The following is a 13,685-nucleotide window of genomic DNA, read 5'->3' as shown; positions in this document are numbered from 1 at the left end:
CAACAACCAAGAAGGAAAATGATGACTGTGGATGGAGATGGGCTTCTTTCCTGCGTCGATTCCACTACCGGATCTCATCACCAGTGTTGTGTTGAAACATGGGTGGGAAACTTTCTGCCAATGTCCATCCATCGTTATTCCTATAGTAGTGAGGGCATTCTATCATGGCTAGCTCCATGACACCGAAGATGCAGTGATCATCGAAAGGAGGGTAGTGCCATTCAGCACAAGGGACATCAATGAGCTCTATCAGTTGAAGACTTTCCCAGAAGCACCGGGTAACAAATTGATTGATGATCCTGAAGAAGAGCATATGGAGGATGCACTGAAAGTATTAACACAATCGGGCACCAAGTGGTCGGTGTCCTTAACAGGCATAAGAACCCTCGCCTCCAACAGGCTGTTACCAGAAGCGCGACTTTGGGTCTATTTGGTGAAAAGGCGACTCATCCCAACAACGCATGACAAAACAATTTCAAGGGATCAAGTTATGGCCGCATACTGCATAGTGCGCGACATTCTGATCGTTGTGGGCCAGCTCATTACGAAGTAGATTCAAGGTTTTGTTGGCCGTGTGAGAGGTCAATACTTCTTCCCATGGACAATTTCGAGCCTATGCCTCTCTGTGGGCGAAGGCATTAAAGAAGAGCGCATGCCTGAAGTTCACGGCATTGTCCACACGAAGATCCTGAGAATGCTTCTCAAGGATTCACTGCATTGCCCCGAGCTTCCAACAAAAAGGCCCCTTATTGATTTAAATGCGCCGCAACCACTAAAACCAAATAAGCAGCGTCACAATGATAAAGGAAAGGAAATCGTCCAAGGCAGTTCACCGCAGAAGCAAACCAGTTTACCCTTGGACCCTTTACCTTTAATCATTCGCCCACCGAGTCCGAAAAATGAGCCCCTTTCCTCTCTTCTCGAAAAATTCACAAACCTTCTCCTTGCCCCCGATTCCAACCCTGCATCTCCAGCAGCATCCCTCCACCATCCATCTCCACCTCACTTTTCACCCCATCACCGTATGTTGATAACCCATATGGTTTGGGAGTAGGCCCTTCCGCTCAACCTCAAACTAATGCTGGTGAAACATCAACGGCGCAACCCACCACCGCATCCCTTGCTGCTGCCTTAGAAGATATGCGGGTCTTCTTATCTCCAGAGCTCACCTTTTTTCACCATTCATTAACGGAGTTGCAGGAGAGCAACGCAGAGTTGCGAGACAACAACATAATGTTGTGACGGGTGACGATCAATATTCAATGCAACATCTTTACCATTCGCCTGAACCAAAGACAGATGGCCGAGTGCAACCATGAGTACTTCAATTTCTTAACGGCATATCTACATGGTCCCATGATGCCTCCACATCTACAACAATCTCTGCAATTTAAAGAAGCGCCACAAAGAGCTCCTCCGCAACATCCTCCTCACCAAGAACCCCCACCACAACTCTAAATTTAGGGGTGTACCACCTTCTCCACAATTTTGCATTTTTTTGCGGCCATTCATTTTTTTATAGATAGCTATACCTTATATTCTTTTGTACATACTTACAATTTTGTGTTGCGATAATTATAATTCTTTTTGTACTTAGACAAATTTTATACAACTGAGTAATTATTCTTTCCATATGCGTTGGCCTCTTTACTTTTATCATCCTTTGTCAATTTATTGTGGTAATTATTTTCTTTCCTTTTCGTTGTTTATTTGCGCTGCCATGATGAGTAGTATGCATACCCTTAGCGAAATTTCTTTATACATTGCATTTTCTGCCTAACACTTAAGACACTTCATCACGAGCTCTACTTTACCTTCTCTATTACAAGACTCTGCTCAAACCTTCTTTTCAAAATTTTGACTAAGTGTTTTGTCTTTTCTGTCCAAAATACCGCAATGAGGTCCTTGCGCATCTCTAAATTTATGGGTGGGGAAGGTCTGAGCAGATGCGATCAAGCGGATGCGGTCATATTAGGCAAATGCATTCATCATCATTGTCTCAAAAAAAAAAAATTTGCTGTTAGCACAAGGGAAAATCCCAACCTGATAAGAGTTAAGTCGTGAAAGGCACCTGCTCATAGTTGGATGTTCGCATGACACCCGTGGGAGCAAGCCAAAACGAAGGTAGGTTACCAGGATCAACGCAATAAAAAAAAAGAGAGAAAATAAGGATAAAAGAGACAACTCCTCTGACCAGCAAAAGTAAAACTTGGCTAAGGATCAAGAGTTGAAGTTGAGATTGGTACACAACCGAAGTTGGATGCTCGCATGTCACCTATGGGAGCAAGCCAAAACGAAGGGTGTAACTGATGCTTGGTTTTATGAAATGGAAATGTGGGTGATATGTGTTGATGAAATTGCGTTATGCACTCAAGTTTCCCCTACGGAATCCAAGTATAAATTCCTCTGAGTTTCCTGGTAAGTCCAAGGTCGAACACAGGGACTTGTGAAAACAGATTGCATTGGTAATTTTTATGAAAACCTTGCGATAACCGAGTAAATAAATTGTTGGTTTGTTGTTGATTGCGTTAATGAGAAAATAAACAAATGCGGCAGATTTGAAAAAAGGCAGTTGTGTGATAGATGCAATGAGTATGCGATGAACGGGTTGAGAAGATCTTTAGCTAGCGTTACTTGGGAATGCGTTAGACTATGCGTTCATGTTACAACCATACATAGCAAGTCATTTTCCAATGTAGATGCGATGCTCTTAAGTCTAGGACGCATGTGTTGAATGCAAAAGTGTCCATAGAGCTTATTCCTAAGTCTCTACTCTTGTCCTATGTGATGATGCAAAATGCATGAAAGCAAGGTGACCACATACAATCATATCCTATCTCTAGTATGCATGCGATGCGTTAATAACAAATAGTGCTCATTCCAGATCCTATCTCTTGTATTATGTGTTCTAATCTGACTCTCTCGAGCCTAGATTCTAACGTGACCTTCCCAAGTCTAGATCCTGTCCTTAGACTACCCTCCCGAGTATCTCTAATGGACGAATGAAGCATACATAATACAAGATAATCGCAAAGAATGAAGATTCCCTAGTTGTGCTAGCTAAATGCTTTTCAACCCAATCAATTGATTTAGCTACTGATGCGTGAATAATAGAGAGTGAACAGATATAGAGAAGAAAATTCCATTTTTATAAATGAGTTGAGTACAAAATGACAATGGAAGTTAAAGGTAGAGAGCCTGGTAGCAATTCCTTGCTGACTGAGGCTTTTACACTAAAATCTTTATTCGGTTCTAAAGATGTTCCTGCTCCCGTAGGCATCGGCCCTCTCTCTGCCCTTGAAGCTTCAGGTGCTCTCCCAAGCTTACCGAAACGATTTGCCGGCACAACCTCTTTCCTCGCTTCCACCTTAAAATGAAAGAAAACTAAGAACAAAGATGTATGAACTAAAGAATGGTGAATGGATCAACTCGTCAACCCCTTCTCTGAAGAATGTCCTTGGTATTTATAGAGCATCCATGGTGAAAGGCGGCTTCTCTCTCATGGTTGTATAGATGAGAAGGCTTTAATTCTTGACTGATGCACTGAATAATTGTCACCGAAAAGATGAATGTACTTTGTGACTGTTATCGGCTGTCAACTTAATTCGGATTCGACCGTCATCAGCTTTCTGTTCCATCGCGATTGATTGGCCTTTCACCTAGATGCGCCTACCATATTGCCCTGACCAAGTTGTGGTGATTCTTCTCGGACGAGTGTTTGCGAACACAATCATCGCAAAGCCTTGCGGTGAATTTGCGCTCGACCAGTGATTTTCTATGATCACAATTCTTGCATTGCGTTAACACATATTTTGCACAAAAATACAAAAATCAACTATTCTAATACGTTGAACGCATACGACCGCAATATTATGAAATCGATGCTTAATGGATGCGAACTAACATATTTCATCAACGCAATCCAACATTGTTTAAGAATTTAGCACTATGATAACGTATTTCTGCCCGTTCTCACTAACCATGATCAACATTCTCTATAGGATGACGCAAACCAGGCCACCGCATAAAAGACGCACTTCGTTGTTTTCGCAAGAAGAGGTAAAATATTCTTCTCAAAACTAGAAAGGAACTTTGGGCAGATGTTTGTCTTAGATAAGAATAAAGTAGAGCATGTAGAAGAAATGTCAAAGGATAGAAGGAACTTGTAGGTTGAGAAATTATGTAGAGGTGGAGCATTCGGAGTAGCCGATCGACGCAAAGTTAGGATAAGAGTTGAGCTGAATTGCCTTAGTCGAGGATATGCTTGAGGACAAGCATATATTAGATTTGAGGGTGTGATAACTTGTAGAAATACAAGTTATTTATACCGTTTTTATTTAGATTATGTGGCAAAAAGAAGGAAAAGTTGCATCGACAGTATAGAAATTGGGTTAGAAATACAAAAATTGTAAAGTGTCATGAGCACACCTGCTAACCCCATTGCGATGGTAAAAATGGAATGTCCAAGTCTTTGCTTTGCAGGAAACGGGTCACTGGATGCGACAATCGCTCAAGGACAAAAAGAACAACGAATTATCACAACATGCGGCAATCATTCAAGAACAAAGAAAGAACAACGCAATTGCAGCGCATGCGACGATCAATCATGGACTCAAATGATCAATGCATTTCCATCGCATGCGGCGATCATCGAAGATGTGAAGAGCAATGCATTCACAAGGATTTCTGACATTGTACAAATTTTCTGTTGTACGATTCTGACAAATTGATCGTGGAGCAGAGCGGACATTTCCACTATGCCATGGAAAGAATTATCAGATTCGCAGAGTTGGACCACTAATACAGAAGAAGCCAAGGTCTATAAATAGCTTCATCGAATTCGAAGAAAGGAAGCTAGTATGAAGAGACAATTTAGAGAAAATCCAGGAAAAAGACAAGACAAGACCGAGAGGTAAGTCTTTGGAGCAAGCAATCATTTCCATTCCCGAAGAAGAAGCTCTATGAAAGAGGTCATTTCTACATGGAAATCAAGCCTGAAAGGGAAGTTTTCCACTCCATTTCTTCCACACGCCGCCAAGTACATCGTCTCCGATCGGGATCTATGTCAAGACATATACTCTTTCCGTATTTGTTCTTATTTCTATTCATCTACTGTGTTAATCTTTAATCCTTCATTCATTATCTGTAACAAACGCTTATCTTTAGATTTTAATATCATATCGTAATCATTATCATCACTCTGTTCTTCTCCATACATTCATCATCCATTTTCTTCATCATGTGTAACTAATCCCCTGAGTAAAGGGGGAGGATTAAGCGAGTGAGTTAATCCTTGTTAAGGAAATCGGCTGAGTTTAGCTAAAACATGCTCGACGGCATCTTCACTTGTGAGAGTAGAAGTGAAGATGTTATTCCGCCTCTCGAAAGAAGGTTGGAAGAATGCGTTAGCTAAAGCGAGAAGTATTTCCAGAGATGGAAACAACCTTGCGTTTATCACGTTCATCCCTATTTCACCATAGACATATGGGAACGCGGCCGATCACTGAAAGGTGTAAGCCAACGGAAAGTGGAACCTTAGTTGCGTCCTCAACGAGATTGACGTACTTACGATGTCCTTTCTCTTAATCCATTCTCTTTCTAATTCATTTCACAAGTGATAATGCTAGAGGAAGAGATAATCCATTCTCTTAATCCGTTATCCCAATGCATGGTCGAATTCTAGAGCACCTTCAAACAGCTCCATTGCTTTTCATGCGTCTAATAGCACCCCTTATCATCAAACCTTTAGCCACAATTTTCCCCAGTGACGTGGCCCAAACTATCCAAACCATTTGGTCCTCCTCGTTTATTCTTGTTTCTTCAGGATCGCCACGTACACCTACCTCCACCCCACCCTTTACCTCACCAACGCCTATTAGCGACCTACCAAGTTCTAATAGTCCTACATTGGAACAAACCCCACACTCAACTAAACCTCAAAAGTTGGCTCGCAAAGATGAGCAAGAGGTCTTCGGACCAACTTAGCCATCCTAGACCAAAGGAAAATGGAAGAAATAGATCAGATGATGTGTCCAGTCCACACTAACGCATTCGAAGAAGAAATGGTTGGAGAGAAAAGCATGACTGACACCTTAAGTCTAGTAGAGAGAACAATGAATGAGGTAGATCGCTATGTGATAATGCTAGAGGAAGAGATGGAAGAAGAAGAAATGGACGCAAGGGCAGGAAGAAGAAGAAATGGACACAAGGGCAGGAGGAGTCGGCCTTAACGCATCCCATCAACGATATGTTGATGCGAATGATGGGCCATCAAAGAATATTACAAAATGAAAAAGAAGACTGTTTATGGAGGAAGATGAAGAAAATGAAAATGAAGTTGCAGTCGGTCCCAAGGGTGTAACGCAAGCAAGTTGCTCTGACTCAAGTGAGTTGGAATGCAGGCTCGAAGAGTATAGGCCTGCATGTCAAGGGCAAAGGAAAACGACCCTTCAAAGAGATTTGGAGGAAGAAGCCAAGGCATTAGCCTATGACACGAGAAAATATAAGGTAGAAAAAGGAAAGAAGGTGGTAGCTGTGTCACCACGACAGGTCAAAGGAAGGAAACATCAATTCAGTGATATACTCATTGAGAAAGGGTTCTTCCCAGAGCGCAGCCCATTGCCCGAGTACATCATGGACACAGCCATCGCAATGGGTTGGCATCAGCTTTATGTAGGCCCTACAAGGATTTGGCCTCGCCTCGTTCGCTACCTTCTGCAGAAGTCAATTTGATGAAAAGAAAGATGAAGCATTGGTAGAGAACACCTTAGTGCACTTCTTTTCCATCATAATCAATGAAGTGCTCAATGCAGTCAACAATCCAGACGTAGAAGGAAATCGCATCCTCGAAAATCCAACTCCAGATCAATTGGAGGATGCGTTACGAACTATGGCCAAGCCTAGAAGTACATGGCAAATCTCAAGGATGGGTGTAATGACGATGGCTTCCAGGAACCTACTCCCCGACGGCAACCTCTGGTTGCACCTGATAAAACATTGTATCATGCCTACAACGCATGAAAAAATGATATCGACGGAGTATGCCTTGGCCATTTACTACATCATGCAGTGCATCCCACTTGATGTTGGAAAATTAATAGTAGAACAAATCAAGGCTATCAAGGGGAAGCCACACGGCCAACTGTACTTTTCGTGGCTTATTTGCACGCTTTGTTAACAAGTAAGCATCCCTCTGTGGGATGACTTTGAAGAAGTTGAAGGTCTCATGGATATCAAGCTAATCAGGCATCTGCTCCACGGCTCGCCAAACCTGCCTTGCCTTGCCTTTCAAGACCAAGGCGGCTAAACCTCAACCTTCCAAACGCGCAACAAAAAAGAGACGTGTCGATGAGTTTGATGACGACACAACAATGATGCTTCAATAAATGAGCAAGAATCAGACGTAGAGCTGGCGTTGGACCATGAAGAGACCTACTTAGACCTAAACCTCATTCTTCCTTCCTTAACCTTGCTTTCACCAGTTGATGATCCAATTGATCCAATGCCTCAAGATGAAACGCATAAGGATCAAGTTGGTGAAGCTCATAGCCTTGCTTTTCTCCTCCAAGCTCACCAATACTACCTTCCTTTATCCTTCCCTCCACTGTTTATGAACTAATTGGATTGGGTACAAGCAATACCCAACATACAGAAGACCTAGCTGGGGAAAGGCAAGAAAACCAACAACTCCCACCAATGCAAACCACCCTTCCAAGAGTTCAAGCCAATAGGGATGAACTTAAAGAATTCATCCAAGCCCAAATAAAACCATTGACCGCATCCATGGAGGCACTTCACCTTCATCTTTCAACACTATAATGCCAAAATGTGGCATTAAGGGATTACATGCGTCAGCAGATGCAGAGAAGCCAGAACCAGTTTAACTTCACAACTTAGTATATCAACCAGGTCCTTATGGGAATTTTCGCATTACCCCTTTGTCGGCACACTTGGTCAGCCCCTTACAATTCATGGATGAAGACCCTACACCTGAATGCAGGGATGACGCACCAGCACCGTAAAGAATTTTGGGGGTGTTAGCTTGAATTTTTGTTGATTAAATCTTTGTATGCGTTTAATCAATGATGAATCTCAACGTATTCTTCCTTGCATTAATGAATGGAAATTTCATTTTTTAATCCTTGCATTTGTCTTTCTGGATTCCTTTCTTGATGATGATATTGCTAATGACAAAACCTACAAGTTTAAGTTAGGCATCAGAAATCTCAAGTTCAAAATTTCTCTAGAAGTAGAACATATGTTTCATTTCCAACGTGTGCAAGCCTCAACTCAAACCTCCTTTTGAAATTCTAAAATATTTTCATAATTCTCTTTCAACCATGAGGATCTTTTTGATCTCCAAAATTTTGGGGGAGGGGAGGTCAGAAAATAAGTATAATATATATATATATATATATATATATATAAGTGACATAATAAGCAAACTCCACTGTCAACGTAAAAGAGGGAAACCCCAGTTGATAAAAGAAGATTAGAAATGACACTTAACCATAGTTGGATGCTCGCATGACACCCATGGGGGCAAGCAAAAATGAAGTTAAGTAACGAAGACCAGTGCATCCCGACTCCACTATCTAAGCCCAAGAAAAATTTGGTCATCTGAAACACATTTATGTTTAGATATGAGTTTAGTTATGAAAGACACTTGCTCGTAGTTAGATGCTCGCATAATAACCAAGGAGGCAAGCCAAAATAAAGGTAGGTCACCTAAATCAATGCATGAGTAGTCCTAAAAGAATAACAATTTGCATGTTGTAAGTTTGAGAAGAATGGCTGTACTAGTTTTGAAAGATGAAAATGTTCTAGAAAACAAAAAGTTGTTGATAGAAGGGCTAGCCGCACAGGATATGAGATATATATTTCTTTAAGAGAAGGAACAAACCTGTATTCTTCAGAAACCGATTTTAAAACACTTATAAGTTGACATGATGAGAGGTAGAGCTAGTGCGTCAAGATGATGGGAGTATGATTATGAATTATTTCAGGAATGCTCGAGGACGAGCATTGTTCAAATTTGAGTGTGTGATAACTTATAGAAATACAAGTTATTATCTCTTAAATATTGGAACAATTAGGATTCTTAGTGATAAAAATGCATTTATCTCAAGGAAAAATGCATGAAATTCCTTAACACATCACTAACGCATACAAAAGTAGCATTCTTGTTAGATCTATTTCACTAACGCATATGATTGCAAGAATTAAAGAAACTTCACCAAGTGTTGCAAGCTAACGCGAGGGCGTGCGTCGAAATATGTCCGATGCGGAAGAGATACACTGACTCGTGCTTTTTTTATCAAATCACCACTTGTAGGTATGGGCATCTGACTGACGGCGTCTGAAAAGCTCTAAAATGGCAGGCAGTTGACCGAGGCATGGAATTTAATGTGAGTCATGTCACAAGTTGCTGAAGAAAATGGCTAAAAATAGGAAAGCTTGTTACCAAGAGAAGGGAGTTAGACACATTAGAAACTTTAGAGAATTTAAATAGCTAGGAACTCTACCGTTGAAAGAAGAAGATAGGAGGAAAAGGTTCATTGCCATTGTTGATCAAGAAGAGTTGTTGGATACTAAGCTCGAGAGATAATTCTTCATCACCTCTTCATCAAGTTGGCTGCAACAAGCATTTAAATCAAGCCAAAGAGGACAAGAGATTGAACTCTGTGGCTTGATTTCTTTCTCTTCTTTTACTTCTCACTTTCCCTTACCAACTCATTCAATTACGTTGAGATTGTTGTAAACATATTTGCTATATTTAAATTCAATCTTACATTTGATCAATCCACCCTTGTTCCTCTTTTTACATTCAAATTTGTGTGTGGCTGCCATTTTTCTGAGTCATTGCATACTTAAATTCCATGCTTTAATCATCTTGATCACTTGATTGAAGTTACTACTTAGTTAAACTATTCGAGAGAGTAGGTTAACTAAAGAGCGCATTGAGTTAGAACACATAGCAAGTTTAGAGATAAAAATACTTGCAATTTCCTTTACCATTCTATGTCTCCACGCATGCACCCTAGAGATAGGAATACATGTGATATTCACATTGAGAAATGTTGAACAACATAACTTAAGGAACAGAGACCTAATGCATACACATACACTTGGTTTGTAAACAAGAATCCATATCATCTTCATTCCACTCTCACGCCTTCATGCACTTGTTCATCTAGTTTGGAATCGACGCATAACCCCAAACACTTAGCACCATTCACCCATTGATTCCCTTTTTCCCCTTGAATTCATGTGTTTTCTTGCATGCGTGCATTGAGGTTAGTATAATAATCTTCACTCTCATTAATCTGGGAGCCATCTATAATTGAAACAATGCAAGGACTGTGTTAAACTGTAAAAAATCCCTGTGTTCGACCCTAGACATACCAAGAAGCCTGAGTTAGATTTATACATGGGTTTGATTTAGGAAAGCTTGTACACATTATATGTGAACTACAACCACCTCAACGCATTGCCTATTCTTCTCACATAGAGAAGCAATTCATCAGTCATCACCATTCACCTAAGTTATCATCTTTCATCTTCATTCATAAGCACTTTTAAATACAAATCACGAGGCGAACAAATAGATAAGGAAAGGATCCATACGCTGAAACCAAAGAATGGCAATATGGACCAAAGCACATGTAATAGAAAGAAACCACGGAGGATGGAAAGATAGAAGTAAAGAAGATCAACTGCAAGGCAAGTGAGATAATGAGGAGAGAAACAAAAGTTAAGAGCCCAACGCATCCAAAGGGGACCACCGACAACTATAAAAATGGGTGGCCACATTCTCTGATACCGTCTGCCACTGTCTTGTATGGTAGAAGTGGTCCCCACACTGACTCTATATATATGCCTTTCCCAATGAAAGAAAGAAGAGATATAGAGAAAAAGAAACCAATGAGAGAGACACTCATAATCTTCCTCACCATTTTTTGAGGAGATCTTCTTGGAAACAGTCCAATCACACCACCAGAGAAGGGGAGTCGAGAGAGCAACTTCTCCATCACCAAATGCAGAGAACGAATTGACATCCTCTCATATTGACGGAATCTTGAGAAGGTCACCAGAGATCCTTATCATCAACCTCCTACCTTCTAAGTTTACTTTGTCTTTATTGTTTAACATTTTCTTCTACGCACTTTTCTATTCACTCTTGTAACGAACTATTTCATACTTCAATATCATATCATGACTTCATCTTCTACTTTTTCCATTTTTATTTTCTCTACCATAAGTAGCTAAATCTCAAATGAGTTGGGGTGAGTTAATCCTCATTCCGGTGAACTTCATGATTAAACAAGTGTTCAATCGGATAATGAAGCTTCAAAGCCAACTTATGAATCCTTTTAATCATTGGATTCGTAAGATAGCAATTAACTACTCAAGAGAATAAGTGATTGTGGATTTCATTAGCCTGAGAAAGTGAAATTTTTAGAGCTAACATTTCCTTGTGTTCCAAGTAACCCATGCATGTATCATGGGTACATGGTTAATGTGGCTATCTCACCAAGAGGTGGAGTCCAATAGGATATAAACATAAACCTGAGTTTCTTCATTAAGCTCAAAAGGTTTGAAGATTGTTTATTCCAGCTCATCTTTCTCATCGATTTCATATTTACTTGTTCTGGGCTATGCATTCACAAAATTATTTTCATCCATGTCTTCTCTCAACATCTTTCTTTGCATTCTATTTAATTCATGCATTTCTCAAGCATACTACCGTTTATCAACATGCACAACACTCTGCATTTAAAAGAAGAGGTTCATTAACTTAATTTGTTATAATTTTATTTACAATCCTCGTGTTCAACCTTGGCCCTTACCAAGGCTACCTCCTGATTAGTTTATACTTAGACTATTAGGAGTAAACTTGTGCAATCTATTAGAATATTATTATTGTGCTTTATGGAAAACAATTAAACACAGACACAACACAATAAAGAGAAGAAACGAACAACTTTTCGGTGTAGTTGCCGAGGATTGAAAAATTAGAATTTGCTAATTTGGTTTTTGGGTTCTTGATTTTGATCGCAGGCATCCTCGATGTAAGGAGTATTGCAATATTTACTTGAATATTGCACACAATATATGAGCGATGGAACTCAGCCAGAGTTTGTGACTGACCCTGAAATCAAGAAGACTTTCCATAGGAGAGCCCATGCAAACTGGAATAAGAGGAAGTGACAAAAATATGGGAGATCAACAGAATCCGCCTGACGCACCGAATCCTGCAAATAACGCAGACTCACAACAAACCTTATTCTTCTAGCGTATGATTGCAACAGAAAAATCAGTGACTATGTGTTGCCAAATTTGTACGATTTTTAGCCCGAGATTGTGCATCTAGATTTTTGTGACACATAATTCGAGTGAAGTCAATCATGTTGAAAATGATCCAAGCAGCTAGTCAGTTTGGAGGCACTCTAAGAGAAGATCTGCATGCACATTTGAAGAGCTTCATGGAAATTTTTAAAACATTCGTGATTCTTAGAATTACCGTAGAAGGGATTAGATTGTCATTGTTCCCTTTTACTCTCAGGGATGAAGCACATCATTAGGCTTATTCTCTCAAGCCAGGAGATATTTCAACATGGGAAGGCATGGTTGAAAATCTTATGCAAAAATATTTCCCAACTAATGTTAATGCTTAACACAGAAGGGACATAACAAACTTCAAACAAAAAGACGCAGAGACTTTAAGTGATGCAGGGGCTAGGTTCAAACGACTCATTCGAAACTGTCTACATCATGGTCTACCCGATTGAATACTAATGGAAATATTATGACGAATTGAAAAATCAGCAGCTGACTCCGTTGCAGTAGGGGATTTGAAGGATAAAACTTATGCAGAGGCCAAACAAATTTTGGATAGAATTTCTTGGAACAATGAAGAATGGGTTGATGATGGTTTCGGATCAAGAGTTGGGGAAGGGAAAGCTTCAACATCATAATCAAAAGCAACCAACATTCTCTCAGCATAGATGACCGTTGTTACTAACTTGCTCAAAGCTATAACAATGAATCAAGTTAACGAAAATGAAATAAATCCGGTCAATACGCTAAATCAAGTTGTTGTAGTAGGATGCATAGGATGTAGTGAACCACATAGTTTTGATATGTGCCCGATGAACCCTCAATCAGTCTGCTTCATTAGAAACAACCCTTATAGTAATACTTATAATCCTAGATGGCACAACCATCCAAATTTCACGTAGGGAGGTAATTAGTAGAATGATCAAGTTGGGACGCAACAACATACAAATTGAGGTATACCACCAAGCTTCAGTCAGGCGCCTCAAGGCAATCAACAAACGCAAAGTTGATCGCATTAGGCATCGAGCTCCTCAACGCCTCTTGAATCCCTTTTAAAAGAATACATCCCAAAGAATGACACGTTACTCCAAAGTCAAGCGTAATTCATCAAAAACCTAGAGCTTAAAGTAGGCCAAATTTCTGGAGAATTAAAACAAAGATAGTAAGGGACATTGTCGAGAAATATCGAAGTCCTTAAACGTACAGGCACTAATGGAAAGGAGCAATGCCAAGCCATTACCCTAAGAAGCGAGAAATCACTACCCACCAACTCCACAAGGTCTGAGGAACCAACTAGACATTCTGTTCATGTTCAGTGCAATCCCAAGAACCATCTTGACTCTAAT

General features: G+C 40.2%; 1 non-coding gene across 1 annotated transcript; it reads right to left on the bottom strand.

The window, feature by feature from the left end:
* Positions 1-12,674: 12,674 nt before the first annotated feature.
* On the bottom strand, positions 12,675-12,781 carry LOC120072367. Its single transcript, XR_005480431.1, has one exon. It is a non-coding gene; the product is annotated as a small nucleolar RNA R71 (small nucleolar RNA).
* Positions 12,782-13,685: the final 904 nt, after the last annotated feature.

This window comes from Benincasa hispida, chromosome 2 (genome assembly GCF_009727055.1).
Source record: "Benincasa hispida cultivar B227 chromosome 2, ASM972705v1, whole genome shotgun sequence".
NCBI lineage: Eukaryota > Viridiplantae > Streptophyta > Magnoliopsida > Cucurbitales > Cucurbitaceae > Benincasa > Benincasa hispida.
The sequence above is the reverse complement of the archived record's forward strand: the minus strand, read 5'-3'. Positions and strand labels throughout refer to the sequence as shown.